Source organism: Rutidosis leptorrhynchoides, chromosome 11, assembly GCF_046630445.1.
Source record: "Rutidosis leptorrhynchoides isolate AG116_Rl617_1_P2 chromosome 11, CSIRO_AGI_Rlap_v1, whole genome shotgun sequence".
Lineage (NCBI taxonomy): Eukaryota > Viridiplantae > Streptophyta > Magnoliopsida > Asterales > Asteraceae > Rutidosis > Rutidosis leptorrhynchoides.
Window position 1 is genome coordinate 385268964 of NC_092343.1, and position 18863 is coordinate 385287826.

Sequence of the window (18863 nt, forward strand, 5' to 3'; positions counted from 1 at the left end):
AAAGTTGTTATTTGTATCCCGGGCACCCAATTATCAAACTTAACTGTTTTGCACCCTTTGCGTAGTGTTAGAACATACACTAGACTCGAAAATATATTTCATCCGCTAACGGTAGCGAACCGTCCGAATGAGGCTCGTCAAGCCCATGTGATCACATAATATAAGTTCACGTTTACACCCTGCAAGTGTAACTAATGATAATTGAATTGAGGATTTTTGTTCAAACCCGTACGTGGAATGTTCGTTTTCGTACTTGTGTTCAAAGTGTAAAAGTATGATACGTATATGTTTCTCATCCCATAGTTTAAAGCATAAAAGTTGTTTGAAAGATGGGACTATGATCTCACTTCGAGTGCACGAGTATAAATGTACTTCACAAAGTAAACGTGTGCATGAATGTTGCTTAGCCTTGACCTAAACAAGTAAGTTGTATCAATTAACCGGTTACGACACAAGGTCGAGCGAAATGTGTTCAATTAGTCCTATGGCTCATTACGACTCGATTATATAGCATGTGAATCACGTTGTCAAGTTTCATGCAAGAATCAAGTATAAAATAAGATTAGAACGATTGTATAAGTGTTTTGTTAAGTTTGACTAAAAGTCAAACTTGGTCAAAGTCAACGAAAAAGTCAACGGGGTGGGGTCGGGTCCCGAACTATTTTTCTGAGGTTTTTATTCATATATAAGCATGTTAGAACAAGTTACATGTGAATCGGAGGTGCGTAGCATAGCAAACATTTTTCGAAATTTGACAAAGTAGGTCAGAACCCAAACACGGCTATTGCCGCGCCGCGGCCAGAGGTGTCGCGCCGCGACATTAGGCATGGCCTGGTACCTGGTCAGTTTCAAAACTTCAAGTCTTGATCCAAAATTCAATTTAGCACAAAACGCAAACCGTAAACAATTAGAATACGCATCTTATATCATTGGAAAGGTCTTTTGACAAGGAATACAATTAACTACCTTTCACCAAGCAAAAACATCAATTACAATAACCGAAAACTCATCAATTGATCAAGAAAGGTTTATTTTCAAAGTTTTAAGTTCGTAAAACGTATTTTATGATTCGGGAATCCAATTTACACATACGATATGCCGTTTCGAAGGTAATTAAGCATACAATGCATCTAAACACTTACTAACAACATTAACAAGCATTCAACGCATCAAAAGTTCATTTCAAAGTCTATCAAACCCTAACCAAAATTCACAAAAATCAATAATCATGTGTTTGAAGTTTTCTTAATCAACCTACGCATCAAAACGAAGCTAGTGATACTAGTAACACAATTAAAACATGAACTTTAACAATCAAACAACATTTAATCTTCCAAAATGCAAGATTAAGCAAACCCATTTCAAATGTTCATACTAGTTACTCAAAACAACAAATCGAGCAAATAAATCATATATTCATACTAGACACGAGCCATAGACACTAACTAACACCATTTCAAGTCAAAAACACGAATTTAGAGAAATCTAGAGTTTTTAGAAAGTTACCCAAACGAGATGAAGTTGGTATCAAATTGTAGAGGATGAAGAGGGGATTCCAAATATGTAATTTGTTTTGTTGTAAGCTTCCTAGATCGAATTTGGATGATGAATTTGTGAATTTGGTGTTTGAGTTCCAATAATGGAAGTAGAAAGAAAAAGAGAAAGAGAGGTGGGAGTGAATGAGTGGTGGTAGTGGTGGGTTGACTAGTTGACCTAGTCAACTAGTTTGCCCACTAGCCAACTTTGGTCCCTCAAGTTTCAAAGCGGGTGCGGGAATTAACCAAACGAATATTTTAAAAACGCTCGAGTAAACGAGTGATGTTATAATTAAATGACGGAATTATTATGAACGTTAGTCAACGGAAACTACGAATTTAAATAATGAAAGGTATTATTTAAAAAAAAGACGGTGTTAAAAATAAATTTAACGGAAAAAGACGGGATGTTACAAGATACAAATGAGGTTTAAGATGAAATCAAGTGGAAACTTGAAGAATTGTTTAGTTTCATATGTTATAATCAATATTTTAATTCATTTTAATTGTCCAATGTTGGTAGTCCACAGTTGATAGTCCACATTTAACAGTCCAATAATTCATATATAGCTTAATATATAATATTCGAATTAATTAATATGTATCGTGACCCGTGTACATGTCTCAGACTCGATCACAACTCAAAGTATATATATTATTTGAGAATCAATCTCAACCCTGTATAGAGAACTCGATCATTACTGCATATAGAGTGTCTATGGTGATTTCAAATAATATATATAGATGTGTCGATATGATATGTCAAAACCTTATATACGTGTCCCGATATTTAAAGTGCGTAAAATAAATAACAGAAATTAAATGACGATAAATAAAATTGCGAGAATTAAAATTGCGATAATTAAATTGCGATAAATAAATTGCGATAAATAAATTGCGATAAATAAATGTAATACTGAATTAACAGTTAGCTAGGATTTTGTTAGCGTGAATTCTTAACAAAATTCCTCATAGTTAATTTGTCTGTTTCTAACAAATTTTATTTTGTCAAATGTTTTCTTCATTATGCCACTTGTTGGATTCTGATAGGTCAAAATCAAAATATGAAATTGAATGAAAATGGCTATTCTGTGGTGAACGGATTTGTATATCGGTGGATGTAAGTAGGATAGTAAATGACTGTTGAATCAGATTCGAAGAATGTACAGTGTAACTTATTAATGTGAAATCTAAATATTCCTCGGGTATTACCTACCCGTTAAAATATTTTCATCATTAACAGTTTGTACGAAAGAATTTTTCAATTACAATCATTATGAAAATATATATACATATATATTTTCTTCAGATATAATTATGAATTTAATGAGTCAATATGATATTAAACTCATTTAATTTTTGGTTTGAGCTAGAATAAATAATCTTCAAAACTTTTAGAAACCACATATTCTTCGCAGAATATTTCTTCAATGAAGTTATAAATTAATACTTCATCGTTCATTGTTGTTGGTACTCCTTGGTATCTATGGTGGGTATGACGTTGATGTTCGTGTGATAGATTGTGAAGTTGAGATTTGCGATGCGGTTGTTGTTGGTGGTGGTAATGGTACTGTTGGTGTTGATGATGTTGCTGAAGCTGGTAAATTTTGCACCATATTCTCCAAATTGATTACTCGAGCGCGAAGTTCGTTGACTTCTTCTATTATTCCGGGATGATTGTCAGTTGGAACGAGCGAATGAATAAAGTTTAGAATTTTGGATAGAATATAATCGTGACGAGTTATCCTGGAAATGAGAGTGAAAATGGTGTCTCGAACAAGTTTGCCGGTAATTGCTTCAGGTTCTTCGCCAAGAGAGCAATTTGGTTGGTGGAAAGGATCGCCTTCTTCGCGCCTCCACTGATTAAGTCGACTACGAACCCATCAGATGAATCGGGGATGACTGATTGGTTGATTCATTCTGGTGACGCTGATAGGTGAAATTCCATATCGGAATAGCTGTCGGAATCCGAGGAATTCGAACTGGTTGAGGGATTCATCTCGTACGATCAGATGAAGGATTATTTTTTTCCGATAAGAAATAGATTATAGGATGTAGATTAGTACCCTGCAATACATAATTTACATATGCATATATAATACTAAAATCCCATAAGTTACGGAGAAATCTACGGAAGCTGTCAGGCAAAGATAACAATAACAGATACGCTAAGATATGAATTTATCTATACACAGTCTATGCAATAGAGGCAGTAAGACGTGTCTAGACTTTAAGGATGATAAACAAATAATTTTCGACACTAAATGATAAGCAAAACTTTTGACATGCAGACACGGTCGAAGTCCAGACTCACTAATGCATCCTAACGACTTATCAGTTAGACACACTAATGTAGACCCGGTTCGCTAAGACCACTACTCTGATACCAAATTTCACAACCCGTCCTAATCCGTACGAACGAAGTCCATATCGATTATAAATGATTCACAACAGTTGATTACATCGCGAGGTACTTGACCTCTATATGATACATTTTACAAACATTGCATTTGTTTTTGAAAAGACAATCTTTCATTACATCTAAAGTTGACGGCATGCATACCATTTCATAATATATCTAACTATAATTGACTTAATAATAATCTTGATGAACGCAATGAATCGAATGCAACGTCTTTTGAAATATGTCATGAATGACTCCAAGTAATATCTCTAAAATGAGCAAATGCACAGCGGAAGATTTCTTTCATACCTGAGAATAAACATGCTTTAAAGTGTCAACCAAAAGGTTGGTGAGTTCATTAGTTTATCATAAATAATCATTTCAGATAGTATAATAGACCACAAGATTTCATTTTCAAAAACATCATTCTCGTATCAGGCATTTCGCAAACTGCATAGAGATAAAAATCATTCATATGGATTGAACACTTGGTAACCGACGTTAACTTAATGCATAGAATATCCCCAAAACAGAGCCTCTCGTCTGTATAATAATCTCGAAGTACTAAAGCATTCGTACCCCGAATGGGACTTGTCAAGGTCCATAGATCTATCTTTAGGATTCGCGTCAATCAGGGGCCATTTCCCTAAATTCTTAGGTTACCAGACTTGAAGGGCGATATTCGGTTAATAATCCAACCATAGAATGAAATTTTAAGTACTTGTGTCTATTTCGTAAAACATTTATAAAAGCAGCGCATGTATTCTCAGTCCCAAAAATATATATTGCAAAAGCATTTAAAAAGGGAACAAATGAAACTCACCTAATGTATTTTGTAGTAAAAATACATATGACGACATTGAACAACTGAACAATTCAGGGTTGACCTCGGATTCACGAACCTATATTAATCGTACTTCTATTAAAACATATAATATATATATCATAATTGTATTTATTAATATATATTATTTATATATATTTTTGTAGTTAAATAAGAATTATACTAGATTCCATTTAAAAACATATACTTTATGTTATAACTTAAATTATATGATATATGTATATATATATATATATATATATATATATATATATATATATATATATAAATATATGTATATATATATATATATATATAAATATATATGTATATATATTTAAAGTGATTAATATTGTTATATTAATATCTATATATTAAAAATACTTAATTTGTTGTATGTAATTTTTATAAGTAATGTTAATATAACTTATATATAGTTATATGTTTTATGTACAATATATTTATTTGTTCCAAGAATGATAGTTTTGATATTAATGATTTACTCTTAATAATAATAATTTTATTAAAAATGATAATATTAATAATAATGATGATTTTGTTAAAAATGATACTTTTGTTTAATAATAATAATAATACTAATAGTTACAAAGGTGATGCTAATACCAATATTAATGAATATAATGATAACTTGTATTATTTTCATAATAATAATAATAATCCTTAACGATAACAATAATAACATTTATACTAATAATAATAGAAATCTTATTAATGATATTATCAATAATTATACTACTTAAGGTTAATACTTATAATGATAACAATTTTAGTAATAATAATAATAATATTAATAATAATAATAATTCTACTTGTAATTATGATTTTTGATAATAATACTAAATACTAGTATACTAATAACGATAACTAATAATAACAATTATATTAACAATAATAATAATAATAATAAAAATGATGATAATAATAATAATAATAATAATAATAATAATAATAATAATAATAATAATAATAATAATAATAATAATAATAATAATGAAGATAGACTACTTCACATAAAAAGAATTCCAACAATCAACAGCCCTCCCTTGGACTCGAACCCGTGACCTGTTGATAATCTAAACAACCTCTAAACCATTCCTCTGCCTCAACTCATCTGATATATTTCACCTTTTAATTTATTTAACCCGTATTAATTTTGTTTCCACTTTCTTCCTCATCACAGACTCAGTCGACCAAAATAATTCAACAATAAGGAAATTGATTTAAAACTCGTAGTACACGTAACAACAAACTTACTGGATGTGTGTTTGATTAACAGAAATTGAAAATAAGAAAAAGAATCAAGCTGCAGCAGATTCACGAAGAACACTTTGAACTCACACATCAATTTTGAATTCTAGGACGTTTTAAGTTATAATCATAACATGAAATATGTTTAAAATCCCTCCTATAAACTTTATGGATAGTTAATTTTACTCAAAACATCAAATTGATTACAAATTTTCCCAAGAAAACATCAGTTGACTTTTGAATTTTAAAATTTTGACCTCAAAATTCGCGATTGATATGAAAAATTGAAACCTGATAATTTACAGATAGATTGATTGAAGAATTCCTAACCAAACTGCAATATTACTTTTTGATATTAATTTTGAAATCGAGCTATTCTAAAAATAAACCAAGAACAGAGCTTTAAGCTGTGTTCTTCATTCTTTTTATTAAAATCGACCAAATTGAACCTGTAAAAAATATATTTGTAATAACGTTGATGTGTGGTCATCTGGTATCCCTTAACTCTAGAATTAATTGGCCTTTAATACACTGGAACTCGACATGACAAAAAATTCAGGTACAGAAATAAAATAAAAAAAATAAAAGTTGAAACCGATTGCTAACTGATTTCATTTGCATTCCAATCTGTTTTGGACGTAATCAAATTCAGTAGTACAATTATATACAGTTGATGGGTGTTTGCAACCTAATTTGTACGATTATTTTCCTTTATAGATTATATAATTAATATAAATATCTTAATATTAATAATAATTACATAAATAATAATGATAAAGAAAAATAATAATAATAATAATAATGAATAAAGAAAAATACTGATTTTCTAATATATTTATATATAACATTATATATATATGTATGTATGTATATATATATATATATATATATATATATATATATATATATATATATATATATATCTGCATATATCTATTTATATTTATATATCGCTATATATGTATATCTCATTAAATTTTTATAGATTTTAATTAATATATCAATAAATATAAATGTAACAATAATATTAATGCTCTTTATAATATACATAATAATAATAATACAATTTATAATATTATAATAGGAGTAATAATATTTCTAATGATAATGATAACAATTTCCATAAATATATAACAATAATATTGTTAATAATAATAATACTAGTTATACTAATATCATTAATAATAACAACAATATTAAAAATAATAATAACATATCAATTTATATATACCATTTATTCATACCTAATTTCATATATATATAAATATATACGTATGTATGTATATCTTGTATTAGAAATAATAATATTAATGATACAATTATTAATATTGATATTAACAATTATAATAATAATGAAAATAATAATAGTGATATTAATATAATAAATCATATTTTTAATGTATAATTATATTTAACATATTAATAGTATATATTATAGCTGTAACACATATAGCATATGTTGGATATTATTTATTCATTTTAATATAAATACTTTGTACAATTTGTGTTTGTTTATTAAATATGATTTTATTATATATTTATAAGTATTATATATATATTTACTTGATATGTTATTTTCTTTTATTAATATAAACTTCAACATATAATATCTATAACTTTTGTATATATATATATATATATATATATATATATATATGCATTTTTTTATACAATCGATTGCTCGTGAATCGTCGAGAATAGTCAGAGGGTAATTGGTTATATGAATATAGTTCCAAAATTTTCAAGACTCAACATTATAGACTTTGCTTATCGTATCGAAATCATATAAAGATTAAGTTTAAATTTAGTCGGAAATTCCCGGGTCATCACATCATCATCTGACGACTCAACATCCGACGATTCCAGCGACGATGATTCTGATGAGGACCCTGAGGAGGCACCCGTGCAGCCACCCTCTACCCCACCGAAGAAGCGGTATCGTTTCGACGGTACTGTTATTCCAGGGGGTTAACGGAGGTAGGTCGTTCGTTAATGTACGTGGACTGAAGGTTAGAGTTACCGCCCGTAAGCGGCTTGTGCTGTATCCTACTGATCCATTCATACGTAAGGCTCCCCGTTACGCAGCATCTACTTCTGGTGCCGGACCATCTGCACCACCCACTTCACCAGCACCGTCTGCACCACCCGTTCCACCAGCACCGTCTGCACCACCAGCTCCACCAGTACCACCTGCACCATCAGCACCACCTGCTCCACCAGCCCCTCCCTCTGTCGAGGAACTGACGAAGGAGGTGGATATCCTCCGTGATCGGGTAACTGAGCTCGAGGACCAGGTGTCCCACATGATGGACATCCTTTACCCACCGTCACCATAGGGCTTTTGTGTTAGATTTCTTTATGTAATCCCGTTTGTAGTTTCATGTTTCACTCATGTATTGTACGAACCTATGCGGATGTATGCAACTTTTATTAATGACTGAAACTTTGGGTTGTTTACTTTTGTACGGTGTCCTATTTACATTACTGTATGATGATTTCGTGGTATCTGTATCTAGTTGCATTACTTAATTAACATGTGATGTGTTGATTCCATGTTGGTTACCATATACTATATTATTATTTCTTGAATGCTGGATTTTGACTTGAGCCAAAATTTTTGTTTAGAACATCATTGGCCAACGGAAGATCAACGCCCACATCAGCACTAAGAAATGATCACTGAACGAGTAGCCACAGCTTTAGCGGAAATGAACCCCCAAGCCCCACCAGTTAACCAGCCCATTCGTAATGGGTGTACTTATAAGGAATTCCAAAGCTGCAAGCCCCACAACTTTAGTGGTACTGAGGGGCCAGTTGGTCTCACTAGGTGGTTTGAGAAATTAGAATCGGTGTTCCGTGTAAGCAACTGCTCAGAGATGAACAAAACAAAGTATGCCTCATGTACGCTGTCGGACGGCGCACTAACCTGTGTGTTGGCGTATGCTACCCCGTGGGAGGAATTTAAGGGGGCCATGATTGAAGAGTATTCCCCCAAGATGGAGATACAGAAGATGGAAACTGAGTTTTGGGGACTGAAAGTGGTAGGAAATGACCTTGATAGTTACAACCGTAGGTATCTCGAATTAGCTCTGATGTGTCCCACGATGGTTACCCCGGAGTTTACGCGAATGGAAAGGTACTTGTGGGGACTTCCTAAGACCATTAAGGGAAATGTCACCTCTTCTAAGCCAGCTGATGTCCCGGAAGCAATGCGCATGGCGCACACCTTAATGAACCAAATTATCAGCGATGAACCGGAAAGGGCAAAATTCGAGTCAGGGGTCAGCAGTGAGAAGCATAAGTGGGACAACAACAAGGGGAGAGCCTATTATCAAACCCCCACTAAGAGGCACAACGATGGGAGGAACCCCAATCCGAACACTAGCTCGAACTCTAACTACAAATGTAGTCTGCCATAGTGCAAGAGATGCTACAAGCATCACACCGTGTACTGCAACGTGGTCTGCGAAAAATGTAAAAGAACTGGGCATATTGGCAAAGACTGCAAGATCACCACCCTGAATGTGAAGACAAACCCTAATGGACCGAGAAAGTGCTATGAATACGGACAGACGGGCCACTTCAGAAATGAGTGTCCCAACAAGCGAAGGGACGGCGGAGCACCGCATGGAAGAGCATTCAATGTTAACGCAAGGGATGCCCGTGAGAACCCCGACTTGGTCACAGGTATATTCACTATCAACAATCTATTAGCTTCTGTTCTGTTTGATACTGGTGCCGATAGAAGTTATGTATGTAGACACTTTTTCTCTAAGATAAATTGGTCGTTAGTTCCTTTAAAGAGAGTATGCTTGTAGAGGTAGCCAATGGAAAACTTGAGAAAGTTGACCAAGTTAGCCGAGAAGCTATTATCAACATAGCTGGTGTGGATTTCGAGATTGACTTGATACCCATTAAGTTGGAAAGCTTTGATGTTATTGTCGGTATGGACTGGTTGACCAAGATAAGGGATGACATTATCTGTGGAGATAAAGCTCTTCGTATACCCCACAGAGACGGTGAGCCACTGATTATTTACGGAGAGAGATGTAGCTCGAAACTGAATCTCATTAGTTGCATGAAAGCACAAAAGATCATGAAGAAAGGACGTCTTGCTGTTCTAGCATATGTGAAAACGTTAGAAACTGAGGTGAAGAGCGTGGATGATGTACGAATTGTGAACGAATTTTCCGATGTCTTTCCAGAAGAATTGCCTGGATTACCGCCACCGAGAGCAGTAGAGTTTCAGATCGATTTAGTGCCAGGAGCTGCACCTGTAGCTCGCACACCTTATCGACTCGCACCTTTCGAAATGCAAGAATTGCAGAGCCAATTACAAGAACTGCTAGACCGTGGATTTATCCAACCAAATTTCTCGCCTTGGGGCGCACCTGTTTTATTTGTGAAGAAGAAGGATGGATCCTTCCGCATGTGTATCGACTACCGTGAACTCAACAAATTGACGATCAAGAATCGATATCCCATTCCCCGAATTGACGATCTTTTTGATCAACTACAAGGATCGAGCGTTTACTCTAAGATCGATTTGCGATTCGGTTATCACCAGTTAAGGGTGAAAGAGAGTGACGCGATGAAGACTGCATTCAGAACTTGTTATGGTCATTATGAGTTTCTCGTGATGCCATTCGGTTTAACCAACGCACCTTTCGTGTTTATGGACCTCATGAATCGTGTATGCAAGCCATATCTGGATAAGTTTGTTATCGTCTTCATAGATGATATCCTCATCTACTCCAAAAGCGAAGAAGAATATGAACAACATCTTCGTCTGGTGTTGGAACTCTTGAGACATGAGTAACTTTACGCCAAATTCTCCAAGTGTGAGTTTTGGTTGAAGGAAGTCCAATTTCTGGGTCATGTTGTGAGCGACCAGGGTATCAAAGTTGATCCCGCAAAGATTGAAGCTATCAGCAAGTGGGAAACCCCCACTACTCCGACTCACATTCGCCAATTTTTAGGTCTCACCGGTTATTACCGAAGATTTATTAAAGGTTTCTCTCTGATTACGCGTCCTTTGACCACGCTGACCCACAAAGGGAAGAAGTTCATTTGGGAACTCGAACAGGAATCAGCATTTCAAACCTTGAAAAAGAAGTTAACCACCGCACCTATCTTATCACTTCCTGAAGGCAGTGATGATTTCGTCATTTATTGCGATGCTTCGAAAAGTGGTTTTGGTTATGTACTGATGCAACGAACAAAGGTTATCGCTTACGCCTCCTGACAACTGAAGATTCATGAGCGAAATTACACAACGCACGATCTCGAGCTTGGAACCGTTGTCTTTGCATTAAAACAGTGGAGACACTATCTTTACAGAACAAAGAGCACTATTTTCACCGATCATAAAAGCCTCCAACACATCTTCGATCAGAAGCAACTGAATATGAGACAGCATCGATGGATCGAGACGCTGAACGACTATGATTGTGAACTTCGTTATCACCCTGGCAAGGCCAATGTTGTAGCTGACGCTTTGAGCCAAAAGGAGAGGATGGAACCCCTTCATGTTCGGGCACTGAACATCACCATTCATTTGAACCTCAATAGCCAGATCCGAGCAGCCCAAGATGAGGCTCTCAAGGAGGAGAATATATCTCACGAATACTTGAACATTCTCGCTTCTCGATTTGAAGTTAAGGAGACTGGACTCCGATGCTATGCCGGAAGAATTTGGGTACCCCGTTATGGAGATCTACGGAACCTTATACTAGATGAAGCCTATAAGTCGAGATATTCGATTCATCCAGGAGCCGGCAAAATGTACCACGATCTTAAGGAACAATATTGGTTGCCTAATCTTAAGAAGGACGTTGCAACTTATGTTGGGAAGTGTTTGACTTGCTCGAAGGTTAAGGCCGAACATCAGAGGCCTTCTGGGTTACTTCAACAACCGAAAATCCAGTAATGGAAGTGGGAAAGGATAACAATGGATTTCATTACGAAGCTACCAAAGACGATGGGCGGATACGATACCATCTGGGTTATTGTTGACCGTCTTACCAAATCTGCACACTTCTTAGCCATGAAGGAAACTAATACAATGGAGAGACTCGCTCAACTATACATAAAAGAGGTTGTATCTCGTCATGGTGTGCCCTTATTGATCATCTCAGATCGCGATCCTCGTTTTGCTTCCAGATTTTGGCGTTCTTTGCAAGAAGCCTTGGGGATACGTCTCGACATGAGTACTGCGTATCACCCACAGAACGACGGGCAAAGCGAATGCACGATTCAGACTTTGGAGGACATGTTGCGTGCATGTGTTATTGATTTCGGAAAGGCTTGGGAAAGGCATTTGCCGCTAGCCGAATTCTCTTACAACAACAGTTATCATTCGAGTATTAATGCCGCACCTTTTGAAGCGTTGTATGGCCGCAAGTTCCGTTCTCCTATTTGTTGGGCCGAGGTAGGCGAAACGCAAATCACCGGACCCGAGATAGTCCATGAAACAACTGAGAAGATTGTCCAAATTCAAGCGAGGCTTAAGACGGCCTGTGATCATCAAAAGAGTTATGCCGACCTTAAACGTAAAGACTTTGAATTCAACGTGGGTGACCGTGTAATGTTGAAAGTTGCACCTTGGAAAGGTGTGATTCGTTTTGGAAAACGTGGGAAGCTAAACCCGCGATACATTGGTCCTTTTGAGATCTTGGAGCGTGTTGGACCCGTTGCTTACCGTTTGGATCTTCCGACTCAATTGAGCAGTTCATCCTACCTTTCATGTATCAAATTTGAAGAAGTGTCTTGCTGAACCGGAACATGTCATACCATTGGAGGAACTTACAATTGATGACAAACTCCACTTCGTGGAAGAACCTGTCGAAATTATGGACCATGAGGTCAAAACTTTGAAGCACAATAAGATTCCGATCATCCGAGTACGATGGAATGCCAAACGAGGACCTGAATTTACCTGGGAACGAGAGGATCAAATGATGCAAAAGTATCCTCACCTTTTCCCGACTCCTCCATCTACCTCAGCTTAAAATTTCGGGACGAAATTTTCTTTAACAGGTGAGTAATGTAACAACCCTGGATTTTCGAACTTTTAATTATTAATATTTATTATTAATACTTGCGCTTTATTAAATGTATGCTTATACATTTTACTTGTTACCGTATTTAACTTTACATGGCCCGACTTGTCTTTGTGACACACGTACTTTTCACGAATAATATTTTGAATATAATTTACGTTCATGATTAATTATTATTAATCATTTTTAATTAACGAATGTTAGTAGTTAATTACTTGGGATTTACTTATATAATTGTTACTTACTTACATACTTGGGCTTTATTAATGTACATGGACTTGGAAGCCCACCCTACTTCTCTTAATGGATTAATTAGGGGCCCATTTTGTTACTCGTAACTCATTAAGACAAAACTAGATTAGTTAGTGACATAAGGATACTAGTTACATGTATACTTACACATCTTTCCCACACCATTTAGCTTTAATACCACTTCAACCATACACCATTCTCCCATGTTGGAAAGTTAGCTTTTAAACCTTCCCCATTGAGCCCTTGACCGTCGGCCATCCTTGGGACAAAGGGAGTTCCATTTTAAACTTTTTTTGTTACTTATTTACTAGTATCATTTCATTTTTACACACACTTCTTTACTTACACTTCTTTGCTCTCTTTTTCTCTCAAGACTTGTAAGTAACAAGCTTTGTTTTTCTTCCTTTTTCCTCCATTAAAACCGAACCAAATCATCATCATTTACTTGTCTTTGTTTGTTGTTTAATTACTTGTTCTTTTGTTGTTGTTATTTACTTACTAGTTATAAGAATCAAACTTTCTAGTTTATTCTTCATATTATCTTGTTTATACAAGAACATACAAGAATCAAATAGGATCAATTTTATAGTTTGATTCCTCCATAAAACTTGTTAAAAGAAAAGTTCATGAGTTTATAATCATGCTTGTGTTCACGTTTGTAAATTTAAGGTTTACTTTCTTAAAAGATCAAAGCCTTGGATTGAATCTTTCTAAGTATGAACAACCATGAACTTATTACTTGTAAATTTAACTTATTACTTCCTTTTATACATGTTTAAAGTTGTGATGTTGTTAATTTGGTCAAGTATTACTAGTTAATCTTGATCTCATATTTCTTGAAACTAAAAGTTAACTTTATAAGTTCAAGAACATGGAAGTATAACTTTCTAGTTATAACTTAAACACTTATGTTGGATCTAAGTTTATATATCTTATGGTCTTCTAATTTTGTTGTAAATAAAAGCTTATAAGCATACATACATTTTACAAGTTGAAAATCTAAGTTTCATAACTTATGGTTTCATTAAAGTGAAGATCCAAGTTCTATAACTTAGGATCTAACTTAAGAACACTAGATCTAGACTTTCTAGTCTAGGATATTTAATATCTAGCTAAGATCTAAGTTCTACAACTTAAGATCTTAATTACTTAGTTTACTTTCAAGTTTGTAGCTTAATATTACTAGTAGAACTCATGTGTGTGTCGGATCTAAGATCTTGATGTAACTTTGGTTCATCAAACTACATACAACTCTTAAGTGAGTTGTGCTACATATCTTAGACTTACACTAGTGTTATGATGGTAAAACCTTGGTTAAGATGATGCAAACCCATCAACGAGTTGTACACTTGAAGCTATACGCATCAAGGATGAGAACCGTGATGAGCATCAAGCACCAAGAACCCACCGGAACACCTTTACTTACCGTTTCTGGAACAGATCAGACTACCTAGACTACTGGAAAGTTTATTTTCAGTTAGTTTGGTTAGAGTAGATGATTTTCCGTTTAGACCTCGTCTTAATCCGAGTTACGGTTTAGGATCTATGGCCTCCCGAAAGTCACTACACCCTATTAACGTTGTGCTGAAATTTCTGACCTACTCGTACTTAAACCATCACCACGGTCAAATGATGACGATTTTGGTTCTGGAAATTGGTCAGCCTCTAGGGGACTCATATACGGAGCCGTGTCCACTGGTCTCACCTCATTTCAGTTTGTATAGAGGTCGTGGTGACTGAACGAAGTCAGCCCTTGTTTCAAACCCTAGTCTTGACTTAAAACTTACGTTACACTTTTTGTTTAATGATGAATGATGATGGTACTTAAGACCTAATTTACATACTTTTAAACCTTTGGGAACTATTTACTGACTTAGTAACTTTTGATTTAGGTTGAGGATCTTCCGAACCAACCACTTGCTTACTATTCCCGCGTATCGACTTTTACTACTTTTCACTGTGAGTTATAGCATCCCCTTTTACTTTAACTATTTTGGAAACTGAGAATACATGCGCATTTTACGTTTTACATACTAGGAACGAGTACTTAAACTTATTATATGTGTGGGTTATACAACGGCATAAACTTTTCCCTTAGCTCGGTAACGTTTAGTCATTGGTCTTTGAACCGGTGAACGCGAATCTTAGATATGGATCCATAAGGTTTGACATCCCCACTCGGGCTAGTAGCGCTAGCATTTAATGGGTGTTTAATATTTCGTAAACATACGCACTCGCCAAGTGTACTTTTAGGGGGTTATAAATGTTAAGTTAGTTACCAAGTGCCCATGGTTGAACAGATACTTTTCATACTGTTTTGAAACGCTGTTTGAAGCACTGAAATATCGTGGCCTACCTTACATTACTGTTATACTTAAACTATAGCTCACCAACCTTTGTGTTGACGTTTTAAGCATGTTTTTCTCAGGTGCTTAAGGTTTGCTTGCTTCCGTTGTAGTTGTCATGCTTTGTATACTCCCGCTGCGCTTATTAGAGATGTCACCGCATGAAACATTTAATTTGCATTCAAACAATGTTACTTTTGAAACAATGTATTTGTAACGACCTATGGGTCACGTACTATTATTTTTGCTTGCTATTCGTAGAAGCATACTTTCGGATGTTAAACATTTGACGTTGGTTAAAACGTCACCTTTTATCATGAATGCAAACTCTTTTCGAAACAGCATATAGTATTTGACCTTGTAATGATCCTGTTGTTGATGATTCGTACACGATGGTTTTGTACAGGGCATCACAATAATACTTATAACTATGGTGGTAATAATAATTATAATACTATAATAATTATAATACTAGTAGAACAACAATAATTAATAATAATAACAATCTTGATGATAACAATAATAATTATATTTATTTATAATCATAATAATAATAAAACTAATAATAATAAGTTGATAATGAAAACTACCTTAAAAGATCTTTTAAAAAGAAAATGCCTCGAACCAGACTCGAACCCAAGACCTCTCGCTAACCCAACACAAACATAAACCATCTGCTCTGCCTTTACTTTTCTGATTAAATCTATAACTAAAATGTTTTTAACCCGTTTTTGATCATCATCTTCTTCATTATACTCAAATCAATCAGTGAGCAAACTAAATCAAAATAACTAATTTGAAGTTTATATTTTGAGATTGAAACAGAAACGTCTTGTAGTCGTTTGAATTATTCAGAAATGAAAGAAAGAAAGAAAAAAAATTATGCAGTTGCAGGTCTTGAAGAACACGATGAACAACCAACACGTGATTTTGAATTTGAGTCAGTTTCAGCTTCTGATTTCTACATGAAATAGATCCCAAATAGTTCCTGGAAACTATAAGAACTCTCAATTTAACTTAAATCCTAACAAAAAATTCGAATTCGATTAAAGAACAATGTTTCACTTTTGAAAAAATAAAACTTTGACTCCAAAATTCTAATTCGATAACAAAAATTGGAAGTTGTAATTTTCCAGATCGTTTGAGTAAAAGATTTCCAACAAATTGGCATTATTACATTTTAAATTTTATTACGAAATCGAAGTTCTAAAAAAAATACTCCCACGAACAGGGCAGAAGCCTGTTCTTCCCTTATTTTTATTTTAATTTGATAAAATTGAAGGCTGTAAAAAATGTTTTTGGTAATTTAGTTGATAAAGAAATTCGACTAGTAGCACTTCACACTGGATTTGATCAATTCTTATATTCATATAGGTTGATAAGCAAATTTTTGGCAGTAAACGAATAAATTATAAAATACACAAAAGTTTGATCCTAATTGCTAACAGAATTTGTAAGCTTGTGATTAAATTGAGAATCAAATCGTACTGGAATCAGTCAGGAAACAAATTGCCTACAGTTTGAGAACGATGGGCAACTAATTATGATTCCTTCTTTTATTTATATGTATAAAGTGTATCTATATATTTATATGTATTTATCTGTATATACGTATTCTGTATATACGTGTATAGTATATCTGTATATTTATTTATATCTGTATATTAGGAAAACATAATATTATTTAACATTAATATTCATATTAATATTAATATTAATAATAATAAAACTAATAATAATAATAAGAATAGAGATAATAATAATAATGTTAATGATATTATTATCATAATAATACTAATAAGAAAATTAGCAATTTTAAAATTCGACATGTACTGGATCACAGAAAAGAATGAAATTTTTGATGGTGATGTATAACAAAATTGGATCCTTTAACTGATTTTATTGTATAAATAATATTAGTTAATACTTAGTAAATATAATTATATTGATAATAATAATACTCTTAATATTATGAAAAAAATAAATAAATAAATAAAATAAAATACTAATACCAATATCAGATATATTGATAATAATATTCAAAATGTTATTAATAATAATAATATTAATAATATTAATGTTAATAATAATAAGTCGTATTATAATAACAATAATTATAATAATTTAATGATTTTAGTAATACTGATTATACTAATAATATCAATAATGATAACAATAATATTAGTACTATTAATAATATATTACCTGTATCAAATCTCATATTATATATGATAATATTAATATTACTAATATAGAGGTTAATATAGAGAGTGATACTAATATTACTATAACAACTATAATTTAATTTATAATAAAACTTATTGTTTTAGATATTAATATTACATATTAGTAATTATGTAATATATATTATAACTTACATTAAATATTTAATATTCAAACATTACAATATATAGAATTCATATATACATTTATTTCATTAATAACTTGATTATTCTATATATTATTTTACATTTTAATTCAAATTATTAAAGTACATTTTATTAATTCATAATGTTATATATAGATATATATACTACATATTAATTACACACAATTTTTCGTGAATCGTCGGGATAAGTCACGGTCACATGTATACATGAACACAGTTCAAAGTTTTTGAGACTTCAATATTACAGACTTTGTTTATCGTCTCAGGATTTTATAAAGATAAAGTTTAAATTTGTTCGGAAATTTCCGGGTCGTCACAGTACCTACCCGTTAAAGAAATTTCATCCCGAAATTTGAGTGAGGTGGTCATGACTAACAATAAAAATGTTTTCATGACAAACATGAGTTGATGAATAGAGATTTATTACTGTTGAGTAATATGGATAATATAATTCGATTACTCGGAGCGTACGGTTGAAGCTATCATAAAAGAGTGAAATAAAAAATAGAGATTCGCCTTAACTTTTGACGTAGTCACATTTGAATTTAGAAAATAAGGTGTGTCTTAACTTTTGACGTTATCTTGGTTAAATTCCGGAATTCAAAGGATTTAAAGAAAATCTTCGAAATCTAAAAGATTTGATTCTTCGGCGAGTAAGGAAATTAAGATCTCTATAATTAAATACGGTGATCTGCCTCGATTACTCGGTCTTATACTTCCAGTATAAATTAAAATTTTCCATTCCATTATTCTCACCATCCCTATACTTTCTTTCTTAGTTCATA